The sequence below is a fragment of the Hyperolius riggenbachi genome, chromosome 3, assembly GCF_040937935.1.
Source record: "Hyperolius riggenbachi isolate aHypRig1 chromosome 3, aHypRig1.pri, whole genome shotgun sequence".
In the NCBI taxonomy this organism is placed as follows: Eukaryota; Metazoa; Chordata; class Amphibia; order Anura; family Hyperoliidae; genus Hyperolius; species Hyperolius riggenbachi.
The window spans coordinates 44,010,520-44,027,651 of record NC_090648.1 but is presented as its reverse complement, the minus strand read 5'-3'; the positions used below and the strand labels follow the sequence as shown (position 1 = coordinate 44,027,651).

Sequence of the window (17,132 nt, the reverse complement as noted above, 5' to 3'; positions counted from 1 at the left end):
TACCCTTCTGGATCCACGGTACAAACACAATGTTCCAAAACTGCTTGAAGAAAGAGTCAGACAGGTCAAAATGGAAGAATACCAGCAGGCCCTTGTGGAGACTTTAGAGAGGAGATTGACATCCTCCCCCTCCTCTAGCCAATTGTACGCCGACAGACTGACTTCCGCAAACCCAGGACGACCAGGAGGGCAGCAAACAACACAAGCCGCAGCTAGTGCCCAAAAGGGAATGGTATCGGCAGTGTCCTTGGAGTGGGCAAATTTTATGACACCCATGCAGCAGCAGCCCACAGAACAGCAAGCGTGCAGATCCACCTCCAACACCGATCGCCTGGAGAAGAAGGTCAAGGAGTACATGTCAGATGGCGTAGCTGTGTTGAACAATCCATCTGCACCCTTCAACTATTGGGTATCGAAGCTAGACACCTGGCACGAACTGGCAATGTACGCAATAGAGGTGCTGGCTTGCCCGGCAGCCAACGTTATGTCGGAACGCTGTTTCAGTGCTGCCGGAGGCATCGTCACAGATCGGCGTATCCGCCTCTCCACAGAAAATGCAGACCGTCTGACTCAAATTAAAATGAATCAATCCTGGATTGGAAACGACTACGCAACACTCCTGGACCCCAACCAAGTAACATGAACAATGACCATCTGTGATGGGTTAGCGTTTCCGGTCCCTGTTTATTGAACCTCTCATCTGTATTACATTTATGACTGCATGGCGGAAAAAAGCATTGCTATATCCGCACGCTATTTGTCCTCATGCAAGGCCTGGGATGTTGTGTCTCAAAAAGCGTGGCCTTCTCCTCCTGCGCCTCCTCCTGTTCCATCACGTGTGCTGCTGCTGCTGCTGCTGCTGGGTTAGCGTTTCCGGTCCCTGTTTATTGAACCTCTCATCTTTATTACATTTATCACTGCATGGCGGAAAAAAGCATTGCTATATCCGCACGCTATTTGTCCTCATGCAAGGCCTGGGATGTTGTGTCTCAAAAAGCGTGGCCTTCTCCTCCTGCGCCTCCTCCTGTTCCATCACGTGTGCTGCTGCTGCTGGGTTAGCGTTTCCGGTCCCTGTTTATTGAACCTCTCATCTTTATTACATTTATGACTGCATGGCGGCAAAAAGCATTGCTATATCCACACGCTATTTGTCCTCATGCAAGGCCTGGGATGCTGTGTCTCAAAAAGTGTGGCCTTCTCCTCCTGCGCCTCCTCCTGTTCCATCACGTGTTCTGCTGCTTGTGCTGGGTTAGCATTACCGGTCCCTTTTCCTGGAACCTCTTCTCTGTATTACATTTATGACTGCATGGTGACAAAAAGCATGTTATCTGTGCAAAGAAACATGACATTTTCCACATTTAAAAGACAGTTTTTCCTTTGAAACTTTACAATCAATTTTCTCAAAAACTATAAGCTCTTTTTCAAATATTTTTTTTCCTCTTGTACCCACTCCCAAGGTGCACATACCCTGCAAATTTGGGGTATGTAGCATGTAAGGAAGCTTTACAAAGCACGAAAGTTCGGGTCCCCATTGACTTCCATTATGTTCGGAGTTCGGCGCGAACACCCGAACATCGCGGCGATGTTCGGCGAACGTTCGCGAACCCGAACATCTAGGTGTTCGCCCAACACTACTGCAGGCGACGTAATAGTCAAAGTGAACCAGGCTGGCTTAGTGAGCAGGAGCCAGGAGGTGGTAAAGGGTGGTAAGGCATATTAACGATGGTTCCGGCAGCCACTTCATGTCCCCCTCTCTGCCGACAACAGGGGCCAGGAACTCGCCTTCCACCCACGCCTGGTTCATCTTGAGAAACGTCAGTCTGTCCACAGACTTGTGAGACAGACGTGAGCGTTTCTCGGTGACCACGCCACCAGCTGCACTGAAGCAGCGCTCGGACAGCACGCTGGAAGGGGGACAGGACAGCACTTCCAGGGCGTACTGCGCCAGCTCACTCCAGATCTCCAGGCGCTTGACCCAATACTGTATGGGATCAACAGGGGCATCGCTGTCAAGCCCGCTGTAGGACCCCATGTAGTCAGCCACCATGCAGGTCAGGCGCTGGCTGTGACCGGAGGAGGATGCTGCTGCATGCACCTCCTCTCTAGTCACTGCTGGAGCCTCTACAGTCCTGTAGAGCTCGTTGCTGAGAGACAGCAGGTCTGTGGTGCACTTGCTGCTGGATGCAGGCACCTGCTGCTGCCTCTGTGCTGGCTGGACAGTGGGGGTGGAAGGCTGGGGGAAGGCTTCCTCCAAGTGCTCAACAAGGGCCTGCTGCAAGCTCCTTATTTTTTGCGCTGGGTCTCCTCCTGCAGGAGGCAGGAACTGGCTCAACTTCCCCTTGAGGCGTGGGTCCAACATCATGCTGATCCAGATGTCCTCCCTCTGCTTCATCTGGATCACCCTGGGGTCCCTGCGCAGGCACGTCAGCATGTGCGCTGCCATTGGGAAGAGGCGGGCCACGTGTGCTGGCACATCGACGGCAGTGCTGTCCTCATCTTCCTCCTCTGCTTCCTCAGCCTCATCCTCTCTCCACCCCCGCACCAACTCAGCTGCGCTGTGCTGATCCCCCTCATCAGCAGCAAGGTCAGGGACCTCCACCAAGTCCTCCTCCTCCCCCTCAGAGGTGGACTGTGCAGCTGCATGCCACTCCTGCTGGGCCAAGGCTGCCGCTCCCTGTTCCAGCAAAGCATCGAGGGCCCTGTTCCGCAGACAAACCAGGGGCACCCACTCGCACACCGTAGCATGGTCCCTGCTCACCATGTTGGTGGCCTGCAGAAAGGGAGCCAGCACTAAGCACACCTGCTGCATGTGCCACCAGTCGTCATCGGGGACGATGGACAGGATGTTGCTGGTCTTGTCCCTTTTCTGAGCGGCGGACACAGTGGCCAGGGCAAGGTACTGGTTGACAGCGTGCTTCTGTTCAACCAGACGCTCCAACATCGCCAGGGTGGAGTTGGAACGTCAAGGATCAGCCGATGGCGTGGAAGCTCCAGCTCCTTTTGCACGTCTTCCAGGCTCGCAGAGGCTGCAGGCGAGTGCCGGAAGTGACGCACAACATTCCTTGCCGTTTCCAGCAGTTCGTCCATCCCCTGGTAGGTGCGCAAGAACTTCTGCACCACCAGGTTCAGCACGTGGGCAAGACAGGGAATGTGGGTCAGGTTTCCCCTGCCGATTGCGGCAACCAGATTGGCCCCATTGTCGGCCACCACCTCTCCGACTCTGAGGCCTCTGGGCGTCAGCCAACTCCTCTCCTGCTCCTGGAGTTTGGTCAACACATGGGTTGCCGTCAGTTTGGTCTTCCCAAGGCTGACCAACTGCAGCAGCGCTTGGCAGTGGCGTGGCTTCACGCTGCTGCTGAGGCAGGGGGTTTGGCCAGGTGTGCCGGAGGATGGCAGAGGATCGGAGGAACCTGCTGCAGTTCCACTGACCCTGCTGGGTGGCACCACCCACTGTGTTGCTGCTGCTGCTGTGCCCGCTGCTGCTCTCCCATCCTCACCCCCTTCCACCAAGCTGACCCAGTGGACAGTGAAGGACAGGTAGCGGCCTGTCCCGAAGCGGCTGCTCCAGGAGTCCATGGTGACGTGGACCCTTTCACCAACCGCGTGCTCCAGCCCTCGCTCCACATTGGCCATCACAAAGCGGTGCAGTGCAGGCATGACCTTGCGGGCGAAGAAGTGTCTGCTGAGGAGCTGCCAGTCTGAGGCTGCACAAGCAAGCAGCGCACGCATGTTGCTCCCCTCCTGCACGAGCGTGTACGGCAGGAGTTGGGAGCACATGGCCCGTGCCAGCAAGCCGTTCAGCTGCCGCACGCGATGGCTGCTGGGAGGCAGAGCCCTAACCACCCCCTGGAAGGACTCGCTCAAAAGGCTCTGGCATCGCCTTTTGCTAGCACGGGAATCAGCGGAGACAGCAGAGGAGGCCACTGAGGATTGGCTGCCAGAACAGGTCTCAGTGTCGGCGGCAGGAGTTGCAGAGGGGGGAGGAGCAGTGCGTTTCCGCACTCCTGCTTGTGGTGCTGGAGGAGCAGGAGGGCGGGTGGCTGCTGTTGCTGCTGAAGGCTGTGCAGTGGTGGGTGTGGTGCCACTGCCAGCGCCAGATGCCTTCAGCCTCTTGAACTCCACATGCTGGTGGTAATGTTTAGCAGCAAGATGGTTCAGAAGAGAGGTGGTGCTGTACTTTAAGGGGTCTGCACCTCTGCTCAGCTTCCGCTGACATTGGTTGCAAGTGGCGTACTTGCTGTCAACTGTGGGCATGTTGAAAAATTGCCAGATTGGTGACGTGAAAGCCCCCCTATGGACTGGAGCCGCTGCTGCCTGTCTCCCTGTGGTGGTTGGGGGGGGGGGGGGGGGGCTTGGGTGCGGCTGGTGGTGGTACTGGCAGATGCTGCTGCTGCTGCTGCTGCTGAGCCTGAGACACCAGCAGGCTGTGGGACCTGCCTACTGCTGCAAATGCTTGCAATGATGCGCCTCCTTGCAAGGCCCACAAGCGCATCCTCCTCCTCCTCCTCCTCAGAGCTGCTGATGATGACATCCCCACGAGCTGGTGGCACCCAGTCTTTGTCCGTCACCCTGTCATCATCATCATCCTCCCCCTCCTGAAACATGTCCTGCTGGGATGATGACCCCCCAAACTCCTCTCCTGATGCATGGATGGGCTGCTTGACTGTCGCCACAGTCTTGCTGTCCAATCCCTCCTCCCCCAAAGTGCCCACCAGCATCTCCTCCTCAAAATCGACAACAGCAGACAATTCCCTAATGATGCCTGGGGTCAAAATACTGCTGAATGACAGGTCACCAACTTGTGACGGTGAACTGGCCTCCTCCCCAGGCCCTGCTGGGCGGCTGCTGCGAACAGGGGTGGTGGTGGTGGTGAGGGTGGAGGCCTCGGATGCAGAGCTGATGGCGGGCTGCTCATCCTCCGTCATCAGTTGCATCACAGTGGCTGCATCCTTTTCCTCAATGGGACGTTTCCGACCCGGCTGGAGGAAAATAGGAGCAGGTACTACACGCTGCTGCTGCTGTGTCTCTGCAGCATGAGTTGCAGATGGTCCTGCTGGGCGCCCAAGGCGTCCATGGCCAGTGGCTATAGGAGGAATGTTAGCCACTGACGCAGCTGATGCTGCTGCGGAACTGTGCATGGTGGCGCGGCTTGCCACAATGCTGCTCCCTCTCCTCCTGATTCCCTTGCTGCCCTTCCCCTTGCCCAAACCGCACTGGCTGCCACTTCCAGACATCTTGGATGTTTTTGGCGTAAACAAAAAAGTTTTTTAAAAGGGCGGGTGAAAAAGTGGGGTACTTTAATGGAGTGGGTTGGTGGGTGAGGTGACACTAATCACTAAGTGATTAGATCGCTAAGTGATTACTAGTACAGTACAAATACAAAATACAATAATCAGTGATCAGTGAGTATGAACAGTGAACAGTGAGTGTGTCCCCTAGTACACTAGTACAACTAGAAAATACAATAATCAGTAGTAATCAGATTCAGTAGAAGGAAATAGAGTGTGTGTACTGTACACTACAGACAGTGCACACACACACACCCGCAGGAGCTATGAACAGTGACAGTGAGTGTCCCTAGTACAGTACAACTACAAAATACAATAATCAGTACTAGTAAAGGACAAGACAGGGTAGAATACACCGTACAAACACAGGTATAGATGAGAAATAAACAGAGGACAGGAGGACAGCTGCCCACACAGGAAAGGCCCTGAGGCCTAAAGCTGTAAGCTTGCCTGCAGCAGCAGCTGTCTCTATGTAACACACAAGCTACTAACTAAAATACAATACCATCTAGCTAACAACAATATAGGTGTGTATAGCAGGTGTATGTGAGCAAAAACGCTAGGTGATTGACCACAATAGAGCACTTGCTAAGCCAAAGCACAAAGGAGCAGATCTCTCTCTGTACAAGTCTCAAGCAAGGACGGAAAAACCTAACATGGCGGCCGCTATTTATAGGGTAGGGGCTGGCCAGGGTCCCCCTCTGTGATTGGCTGCTGTCAGAGGGCCTGGGAGCCCTCTGATTGGCTCTAAGGACATCAATCTGGGCTATGACGCTATTCAAACTCAGTATTCAAGCTCGAATACCACTGTTTGCTCGAATAGCTCGAATAGTGAATGGGCTATTCAAGTTCACTCGAATAGCCCATTCGAATAGCTGCAGCTATTCGAGCTCGAATACCGAGCTCGAATAGCTGAAAAAGAGCTCGAATATTCGAGCTACTCGAATATTCGAGCTCTGCTGAGCATCCCTGGTGTGAAGTGCATTACACAGTGAGTTTGATGTGTCAGTGTGAAGCAGTACACTAATTACACTACCTGATTGATGTATACAATCAATTAAAGTACTTTAGACCTCCAATTTAGCATGCAATGTGATTTCTGCCCTTAAAACGCTGCTGTGCGTAGAGATGAGCGTAATGACCTAATTACGATTTTGCGAAATTTCGCGTAATTAGTGTAATTACGATTATGGCCGTAAGTACATAATCGTAATGAAGAAGGATTTCGCGAAATTTCGCGTAAGCGTAATTTTCGCGTAATTTTCGCATTACAGTCGTATCATGCCGTAATTTCGCATTAAACGCTACCGTAATTTCGCGTTAAACCGTAACGCTCCGTATACTATAAAAAAGCCGCCGACTTTAAGGGTTAATAGCAAAGCCCCCTTAAATGCTAAGAGCCTCAAATTTGGAGAATATATTAAGGAGATCAGGAGGAATAAGAGGAAAAATTTTTTTTTCAAAAAGACCTTATAGTTTTTGAGAAAATCGATGTTAAAGTTTCAAAGGAAAAATGTAAACATTTAAAAACCCGCCGAATTTAACGGTTAATAGCAAAGCCTGCTTAAAGTTTAGGAACACCAAATTCCCAGGGTATATTAAGGGGATCAGTGGGAATAAGAGGAAAAAATTTTTTTTCAAAAAGACCTTATAGTTTTTGAGAAAATCGATTTTTAAGTATCAAGGGCGAAAATGTCTTTTAAATGCGGAAAATGTCAGTTTTTTTTGCACAGGTAACAATAGTGTATTATTTTCATAGATTCCCCCAAGTGGGAAGAGTTTTACTTACTTCGTTCTGAGTGTGGGAAATATAAAAAAAAAACGACGTGGGGTCCCCCCTCCCAGACCGCCAAAAGTCCCGGGGAAAATTACGGATTTGATGCAGAGCAGGGTTTTAAGGGCAGAAATCACAATGCATTGCTAAATTGGAGGCATAAAGTGCTTTAAAACATCTTGCGTGTGTACTCAGCAATCAGTTAGTGTAATTAGTGTACTGCTTCACACTGACAGACCAAACTCACTGTGTAACGCACCGCACACAGCTGTTTGCGTAGTGACGGCCGTGCCCATATGGTCACCAGGCTGAGGTAGCTCAATGACAGAACAACAGTGACTGTCCAGCTGATCGAATTTGGTCTGTCCACAATGAAGCAACTAGCAACAACCTTATTCTCTTCGGTGTGCTCCCCAACACATATAGCCGGTCATTGTGATACGCAAGCCCCTTCACCACGGCAAGGTAACGATCACAAAGGGGAAATGACACATGTACATGCCTTTTGTTTTGTTGTTGCAGCCGCAGTGCAGCCACAAAAATTAGGCAGGCATGTACACTCACCAGAAAAAAATATTATTGCATTCACTGGTATATAAAACTGCGTGCTGTCACACAGGTGCAGTGAACAGGTATGCACGGACTGGTATCAATACAATGTGCAGCTATCACACCCACAGGTACCGCGAACAGGTATGCAGTGACTGGTATATAACACTGCGTGCTGTCACACAGGTGCAGTGAACATGAACAGGTATGCATGGACTGGTATTACAAATGTACAACTGTCACACACACAGGTGCAGTGAAAAGGTAGGCACTGAATGTGCTGGGCCTGGCACAGTATAGCAATTAGCAAGGGCCAGCTGCGACAGACAGGGCTGTATATGCAAGTGTCAGTGTACCACACAAAAAAAAAACACATCACAAGAACATTAGCTCTCAAAAGAGCTGTTTTGGGGTGCTTTTTAGCAACAAATATCAGCAAGGATCAAGCTAACAGACCTCCTAACTATCGCTTTCCTTATCTCTCCAATGTCTCTCCCTTCTTTCACTAATACTGCAGCACAGGGCAGTTTCTAGGCTAAATTGCACCCAGGACGAGTGTGTGAAAATTGCGCCCCCCCCACCCTGTGGACTCGCGAACCCTTACTCTTTAGGGACAGTCACACAGCCACAGTTCACAAGTAGATCTGCCTACTTACTAGCAACTAGCCACTCATCCAGGAGGAAGCAGGGACCAGGAGAACACACAGGCAAAGAGAGCCAAGAAAGCTGACTCCTCTATGGGCGCTGCGCACTGACAGCCTGCAGTACCGCTACAGGGCATCAGGTGTCATCACACGGTGCTGACGTGATGATGACTTGATGTTGGATGCAGGCAGCCAAGGAGGAGTCAAGGAAGGTGATAGGACTGGTAATCTTCTTTCTTGTTTCATTTGGCTGCACCCCGTGTCACCAGCTCCCTAGCGATTATGTCCTTCTGCCTGCGCCTCCCTTCTTCTTCTTGCCAGTCTGCGCCCAGGGCGGTCGCCCTGCCCACACTGCCCAAGAAACAGCCCTGCTGCAGCACACAGAGTGAGAACATGGCTGATGCTGCTGCTTTATATAAGGGGGGGGGAGCTCCAGGAGGGAGTGCAGCCCAATTGGCTACCATGTGTCTGCTGACTGTGATGTAGAGGGTCAAAGTTTAGCCCAATGATGTAGTATAGGGGGCGGGTCAAACTCGCACAAAGTTTGCATTTGATCACGAACGTGAACGAGGGGATGTTCGCGTGATTAAGTTTGCATGCGAACCATTCGGGCCATCTCTAGCAACTGCTATGGGGCCCTAGAGATGAGGTGGCCCAGATGCTACTTGATGTGTTCACTATTACCTTTCCTATTTCTCTCTACCCTCTTCTGACTTTGTCGTAGTGCCCATGGACTATATGCAGTATACATTGCATGGAAATGGAAATTGCCCAGTCAAACTCATATCCATTGAGTAGGGGCAGGAGGCATTGCTCAAGAGTGCCTAGATCTTAAGACCCCATGAAAATTTTGCTATGGGACCACTGAGTCTCTAGCTACGCCACTGGGCTAAGGGCTCTTTCACACTGGAGCCCTTTTTCAGTGTTTCAATGCAAAGTCGAAACTTTGCGTTGACCAAGGTAAAATGAAAGTCCATAGACTTTCATTTTACCTTTCACACCCGACGCTGCGTCTCGATGCGTTGCGGTACGACACACTCGGGAGCACTTTATCGTCGGGAATCTGCGTTTTCCCATCAGGTTAATTAATTACTACCGTCGCTACTCAGCGTCGCACCGCAACATCCTGACGACACACCGCAGCCTATTCAATGCGTGCAGCAAACGGATGTATTCAGGGCTTGTGAAACCTAAAGGTGCCCACACACAATACAATAAAAACGTTCGATTTTCCCGTTTATTCGATCTAAATGATCGAATTGAATGAAAGTTGAAAATATTTTTTTTTTCGATCAAGAAATCTGAACGATTATCCCGTTTTTTCGGGAAAAATGATCGGACATGCTGGAAAACTCTTTATATTCAATCTAACAGAATAATCGAACTAAATTATCTAATTGAAAAATTGTACCATGTATGGCCACCTTTATTTTTTCGTTCAAGAAATTTGAACGATTATCCCGTTTTTTCGAGAAAAATCTGATCGGACATGCTGGAAAAATCTTTATATTCGATCTAACGGAGTAATCGAACTAAATTATCTAATCGAATAAAAATGAAAAATTGTACCATGTTTGGCCACCTTAAGACTGGCCCTGAATGTAGGCAGCTTGAAAGTGGGACATTACGAATCCACAGTTGGATAGTGATGAGCACACATTTCGCATAACTGTAATTTTGCGTCGTAATTCGCAGTTGAATGCAAAATTCAGTTTCACTTTTTCACTTAAAGTGACACTGAAGCGAAATAACCTTATGATATAATGAATTGTATGTGTAGTACAGAAAAATACTAGAACATTGGTAGCGAAGAAAAGAGCCTCATGTTTTTATTTTCAGTTATATAGCGTTTTTTATAGCATTGCGTCTTGTTGTCATATTTGCAGTTTGCTCTGTCTTAAGGTCCGTACACACGCCTGACTGCAGGCAACGACGGGTCCGTCGTCACCTCCCGCTGGGTGGGCGTTCCAGTGACAGTCCGACGTGTGCACGGTCTGTTTGCGGACTGATACGGCTGTTTCTGAGCGATCCACCCGGCGGATCGCTCAGAAACAGCCTTATCAGTCCTCCGACAGATTGTACACACGCCGGACTGTCTGCTGAAAACCCGCCCAGCGGGAGGTGACGACAGACCCGTCGTTGCCTCCAGTCCGGCGTGTGTACGGACCTTTATAGTAAAATACGGAGTGTGGTTTGCAGAGCTATGACCCTTTGAACTTAACCTTATCTGACTGAAGTTTCTAAACTCTTCCTGTACTGGAAACAACAAATGACTTGTTTCTTTGCTATTAATGCTCTATTTCTTAGCAGTACTACACATACAATTTATTATTTCATACGTTTATTTTCACTTCAGATTCCCTTTAATTTCGTGCCAACTTTAGTGGTTAATAGCAAAGACCCCATACATGCTATCGTTGCCAAAATTACCTTGTAGTCACCATGTAGTTTTTGAGAAAACCTGTTTTGAAAATACAAAGAAAAATAGTTTTTAAATTGTAATTTTTCTGGGTTTAAAAAACATTTTTCCTGTGCATTTTTAAAATCGATTTTCCCCAAAACTACAAGGTCTTTTTGCCACTATTCTCCTTAACATATGTAGACATTTTGTTTGGCAATTATAGCATGTATGGGAACGTTTCTTTTAACCTCTAAAATCATCACAAAATTACATGAAATTTTACATAATTTCATTGAAATTACAAATAAATTCCGCACAATTCATTGAATTATGTATGGCTGTAAATACAAAAAAGTATGCAAATTTAGTAGTAGTAGTAATTAGTAATAGTAATTGCAAATTAGGATCATCACTACGGCTGGTGCAAAACTGGTTCCAAAACTGCTTCAATTTGCACAAGGTAAGATTTGCAAAAATTCGATCTTTACCATTTTAGCCTATTGGATGTAGCTGCTACATCAGACACTGTGGGCGGAGTCAAATGTACAGAAACCTACCAGCAGTGAGCCGTCTCTCCTTGAAGAAAAAAATACTACCCTAACGGCTTGTTTCCATATAGCGCGGTTTGCAGTGGAAAGGAACCCTTAATATTGTACAAACAGACATATAGACATATAAGATTTGGTAAGATAGGTATTTTCCACAGCAACCACTTCATAGATTATATTTAAAGTGAACCTCCAGACTAAAAATCGACTCAGCAGCACTGAAAAGGCTTGGTGTTTCTTTAACAGTTTCACAGCATCAGAACTTTGTTTTTCTTATAGAAGTCACATTTTTAGCTAAGCTCCACCCCATCAAAGAAAACTGCCCGGGCTTTTTTCCCCTAATGCTGAGCAAAGCATGATGGGATTTCCTATGTTGTTATTCACGTTGCCTAGCAACTGAGAGGGGTGAGCAGCACACAGGACTGTTGGAACTGTGTCTCATGCTCCCTGTCACCTCCTTTCAACCAAAAAGATGGCTGCCCTCATGAAATCACAAACATTTGCCTGTTCTTTTTTAAAACAGGGTGGGTAAGAGATTATATTACCTATCTATTTTAATTAACATAACTAATGTAACTTAATGACTGTATGTGTGTTTAGGCTGGAGTTCCTCTTTAAAGAGAATCTGTATTGTTAAAATCGCACAAAAGTAAACATACCAGTGCGTTAGGGGACATCTCCTATTACCCTCTGCCACAATTTCGCCGCTCCTCGCCGCATTAAAAGTAGTCAAAAACAGTTTTTAAAAGTTTGTTTATAAACAAACAAAATGGCCACCAAAACAGGAAGTAGATTGATGTACAATATGTCCACACATAGAAAATACATCCATACACAAGCAGGCTGTATACAGCATTCCTTTTGAATCTCAAAAGATCATTTGTGTGTTTACCTTCTGTCCCCTTCTTCTCTCATGCACTGAACATTACAGGCTTCCTGCAGACAGCTCTGCCTGTGCCTGTGTTTGTAATTCCTCAGTGTGTGACAGACCAGCTACTTTCACAGCCTAACAGAGGAGGATTTTTATCCAGCTCTCTTCTATCACTGATAAGATAGCAGAGAAGCTGCTGGCTTATGTAAATAAAACACACACTGGAGTGTGCATAGAGGAACAGACCAGCACAGAAGAGTTGGCAGCCTTCCAGACACAGGCTGACAAGTCTGACAGGGGAAAGATTCATTGATTTATTACAGAGACTGTCATAGTACAAAGTGCTGCAGTAAGCCAGAACACATTAGAATAGGTTTAGGAACTTGTAGGATGGTAGAAAACAGGATGCAATTTTTGTTACAGAGTCACTTTAAGCAGAAATTTCCTTCACACAATAATGATGTAGCATGTTTATCCAAAATATAACATTCATCAGTGTGCACCATACAACATCATTAGCACTTATCATCGTAATCTGCTAATTAGTTACACAAAATTTTCCAATTACAGCAATGCATAACTACAATTTAGACATTCAATTGATTTTGTGTAATCCATCTGTAATTTTGCATAATTTTTGGATTATTTTCACTTAATTTTGTGCCGACTTTAGCGTTTAATAGCAAAGCCGGGATACATGCCATTGACACCAAAATATCAGCTACGTATGTTAAAGGAACGCGATAAAACTAAGTGTTCTAAAATGACAATGTGCAAATCATGTCTAAGTAGCTGTGTAAACCTTTTCCTACTTTTCATGTTAAATATCAGAGGCAAAAGCTGTAATGCATTGGCCTCAATTCACTAAGATCACGCTGGAGATAATAGGGCAAGAGAAAACTTACCACCACACAATGAGAGAGTTAGCTTATCTCTTCATTCCTTAAAGAGGTACTGTAAGGTAAAAAAAACTCATTGTCAGCAGATAGCCTATACCCCATTTATAGGGGCAAAACCCTGTATATTCTGATATAAATCCAGCATTTTGCTGGAATTGCACCTTTAAAAGCTAAGCCACGCCCCCTCAAGAGCTAGACCCGCGGCAGTATATTAATTAGCTGTGCGCACTGCCCTCTGGGTAGTAGCATCACAAGCAGTAGTTTTGGGGAAAAAAACGTGGTCCTCGCTGTCATCAAGGAAGGACATGTGCACTAGAGATGCGAAGTTCGGATCTTTTCAATGATTCGGATGATTCGAATCGGATCATTGAAAATATCCGGATCTTTCATCTGAATCTCGGATCATTTTACTATGGAAGCATTCGGGGGTGAAATGAATAGCAGGACAGGTCTTTCCCTGCGGTGGACAGAGAAGGGGAGGGGGGTGGACACACAGAGAAGGGGAGAAGATGGACAGAGGGCAGGGAGTGGACAGAGAAGGGAGGAGGGACGAGCAGAGAGCAGAAATGTTTGTTTGCACACAATACCCACATGCTGCAACCATATGCTTTACATATATTTCACCTATATGTTCATCTGTATAATTTACATGCAAACATCTCACAGTGAAAGAAAGCATTCCCCAAAGCATTCCCAGAAGTGAAGTGCAGCTGTTTAGAGCATTGCAGGAGGATCATATTGCGCTGCAATCACAGCGCCTGCCCTTCTAGCCCAGCATGCTATCTACAAAGTTACTGAGCTGTGCTTCTGAGCCAAAAGTTTCCCATTTGTTCACTGTGCACAACTACGGAACAGACAGCCTATAATCAGCAGCACGTTATAGCCAGTATGTGTGCTCTACATATATCTGGCAGTGGCACCGATGTCCCCTCTCTCTGATCTACCTGTCCCTGCAAGGCTGGCTCCCCTCCAACAGAGCGATCCATCTCTGCTCTGCTTCCAGGACCCCGCTGCCCGCTGAGAGAAGGGGGCGTGTCGCTCCTGGCCCCGCCCACTTTGTGATCCGAATCACTCATTTTGATGATTCGACTCACAAAAGATCGTTCATGATCCGGACAACACTACTTCCTGTAGTCTGTAGAGATGCGAAGTTCGGATCTTTTCAATGATCCGGATGATTCGAATCGGATCATTGAAAAGATCCGGATCTTTGATCCGAATCTCGGATCATTTTACTATGGAAGCATTCGGGGGTGAAATGAATATCAGGACAGGTCTTTCCCTGCGGTGGACAGAGAAGGGGAGGGGGGTGGACACACAGAAAAGGGGAGAAGATGGACAGAGGACAGGGAGTGGACAGAGAAGGGAGGAGGGACGAGCAGGGAGCAGAAATGTTTGTTTGCACACAATACCCACGTGTTGCACTCATATGCTTTGCATGTATTTCACCTATATGTTCATCTGTATACTCTGAATGCAAACGTCGCACAGTGAAAGAAAGCATTCCAAGAAGTGAGGTGCAGCTGTTTAGAGCAGTGCAGGAGGATCATATTGCCCTGCAATCACAGTGCCTGCCCTTCTAGCCCAGCACGCTATCTACAAAGTTACTTAGCTGTGCTTCTGAGCCAAAAGTTTCCCATTTGTTCACTGCACAACTACCGAACAGACAGCCTATAATGAGCAACACATTATAGCCAGTATGTGTGCTCTACACATATCTGGCAGTGGCACCGATGTCCCCTCTCTCTCATCTACCTGTCCCTGCAAGGCTGGCTCCCCTCCAACAGAGCGATCCATCTCTGCTCTGCTTCCAGGACCCCGCTGAGAGAGGGGGCGTGTCGCTCCTGGCCCCGCCCACTTTGTGATCCGAATCACTCATTTTGATGATTCGACTCACGAAAGATCGTTCATGATCCGGACAACACTACTTCCTGTAGTCTGCACTCTGCAGTAGTGATGGGAATTCCGGCTCTTCTCAGAGAATCGGCTCTTCTGAATCGGCTCCCATTAAAGAGCTCTCAATCGGCTATTCATTAAATATCACTAGACACTATTCGGAATCGGAGTAAAAGCCCCGCCCCCGTCTCCATGACAACTCCAGACTGCTTCTCTGACTGGTGCAATCACTCCTGCTACTGCTCTGCTCCATACACTCCTACAAGCTGCGAGAGGAGGACTACATCTCCCAGCATGCCTCAGCGCCCTTTACTACAGACCAAAGCGGGGCTGTGTGGGGCGGCTGAGGCATCGGCTCTTTTGAAACTGAGAACCGGCTCTTGTCGTTCGCAGCAAAGAGCCGGCTCTTACAGTGGCCACACACGATACAATAAAATGATCCGATTTTACGGCAATTCGATAAAAACGATCAGATCTCCTGAAAAAAATCGAAAGCTTTTTTTTCTTTCGACTGAAAAATCCGATCAGATTTCCCGTTTTCTTCGATTTTTATTGATCCGGAATGCCAGATATTTTTCTTCAATCTTTCTAAAGATTGTATGGTGTGTGATAGATTGCCAATTTATTAATATACACACCCTAGCAATTTTCTCAGAGTTTCCAATCATTTTTATCAAAATTGGGGAAAAAATTTAAAGAGACTCCGTAACAAAAATTGCATCCTGTTTTTTATCATCCTACAAGTTCCAAAAGCTACTCTAATGTGTTCTGGCTTACTGCAGCACGTTCTACTATCACCATCTCTGTAATAAATCAACTTCTCTCTCTCTTGTCAGACTTGTCGGTCTGTGTCTGGAAGGCTGCCAAGTTCTTCAGTGTTGGGGTTCTGTGATGCATCTTCCCCCTCCAGGCCCCTCTCTGCACACTGCCTGTGTATTATTTAGATTAGAGCAGCTTCTCTCTTCTCTCTTATCTTTTACAAGCTGGATAAAGCTGAGCTGGCTGGGCTTTCACATACTGAGGAATTACAGACAAGGGCAAAGCTGTTTGCAGGAAGAAAAGAGCAGCCTGAAACTTCAGTGCATGAGAGCAGAAGGGGGAAAGAAACACACAATGATCTCTTGAGATACAAAAGGAAGGGTGTATACAGCCTGCTTGTGTATGGATGTATTTTCTATGTGTGGACATACTGTACATCAACCTACTTCCTGTTTTGGTGGCCATTTTGTTTGTTTATAAACAAACTTTTTAAAACTGTTTTTAACCACTTTAATGCGGCGAGGAGCGGCAAAATTGTGACAGAGGGTAATAGGAGATGTCCCCTAACGCACTGGTATGTTTACTTTTGTGCGATTTTAACAATACAGATTCTCTTTAACATAGGTGTGTGGTACATTGGTCCGATTTTTGAAATAATAATAATAATAATAATCTGAACATTTGTATAGCGTTTTCTCCTGTTGGACTCAAAGCGCTCAAGAGCTGCAGCCACTGGGACACGCTCAAGAGGCCACCCTGCAGTGTTAGGGAGTCTTGCCTTGAACTCCTTACTGAATAGGTAACTTGACCGAGCCAGGATTCGAACCCATGTCTCCCATGTCAAAGGCAGAGCCCTCAAACCAGTACACTATCCCAGTGGTGCTCAGCAGAGCTCGAATATTCGAGTAGCTCGAATATTCGAGCTCTTTTCCAGCTATTCGAGCTCGGTATTCGAGCTCCGAATAGCTGTAGCTATTCGAATGGGCTATTCGCGTACACTCGAATAGCCCATTCACTATTCGAGCTATTCGAGCAAACGGCGCTATTCGAGCTCGGTACCGAGCTCGAATAGCGTCATAGCCCAGATTGATGTCCTTAGAGCCAATCAGAGGGCTCCCAGGCCCTCTGACGGCAGCCAATCACAGAGGGGGACCCTGGCCAGCCCCTACCCTATAAATAGCGGCCACCATGTTACGTTTCTCCGTCCTTGCCTGAGACTTGCATAGAGAGAGAGTTGCTCCTTTGTGCTTTGGCTTAGCAAGAGCTTTATTGTGGTCATTTACCTAGCGTTTTTGCTCACATACACCTCCTATACACACCTATATTGTTGTTAGTTAGTTAGACATTGTATTTTAGTTAGTAGGCTTTTGTGTTACATAGAGACAGGCCAGCTGCTGCAGGCTTACAGCTTTAGGCCTCAGGGCCTGCCTGTGTGGGCAGCTGTCCTCCTGTCCTCTGTTTATTTCTCTCTATTCTATACCAGTATTTCTGCTGTCCTTTACT

At 47.5% G+C, this 17,132-nt stretch overlaps 1 protein-coding gene across 4 annotated transcripts in view; it reads right to left on the bottom strand.

Moving 5' to 3' along the window:
• LOC137562574 (NXPE family member 3-like) overlaps window positions 1-17,132 on the bottom strand; it is a 176,383-nt gene that overhangs the window by 133,042 nt on the left and 26,209 nt on the right. The window lies entirely within an intron of this gene.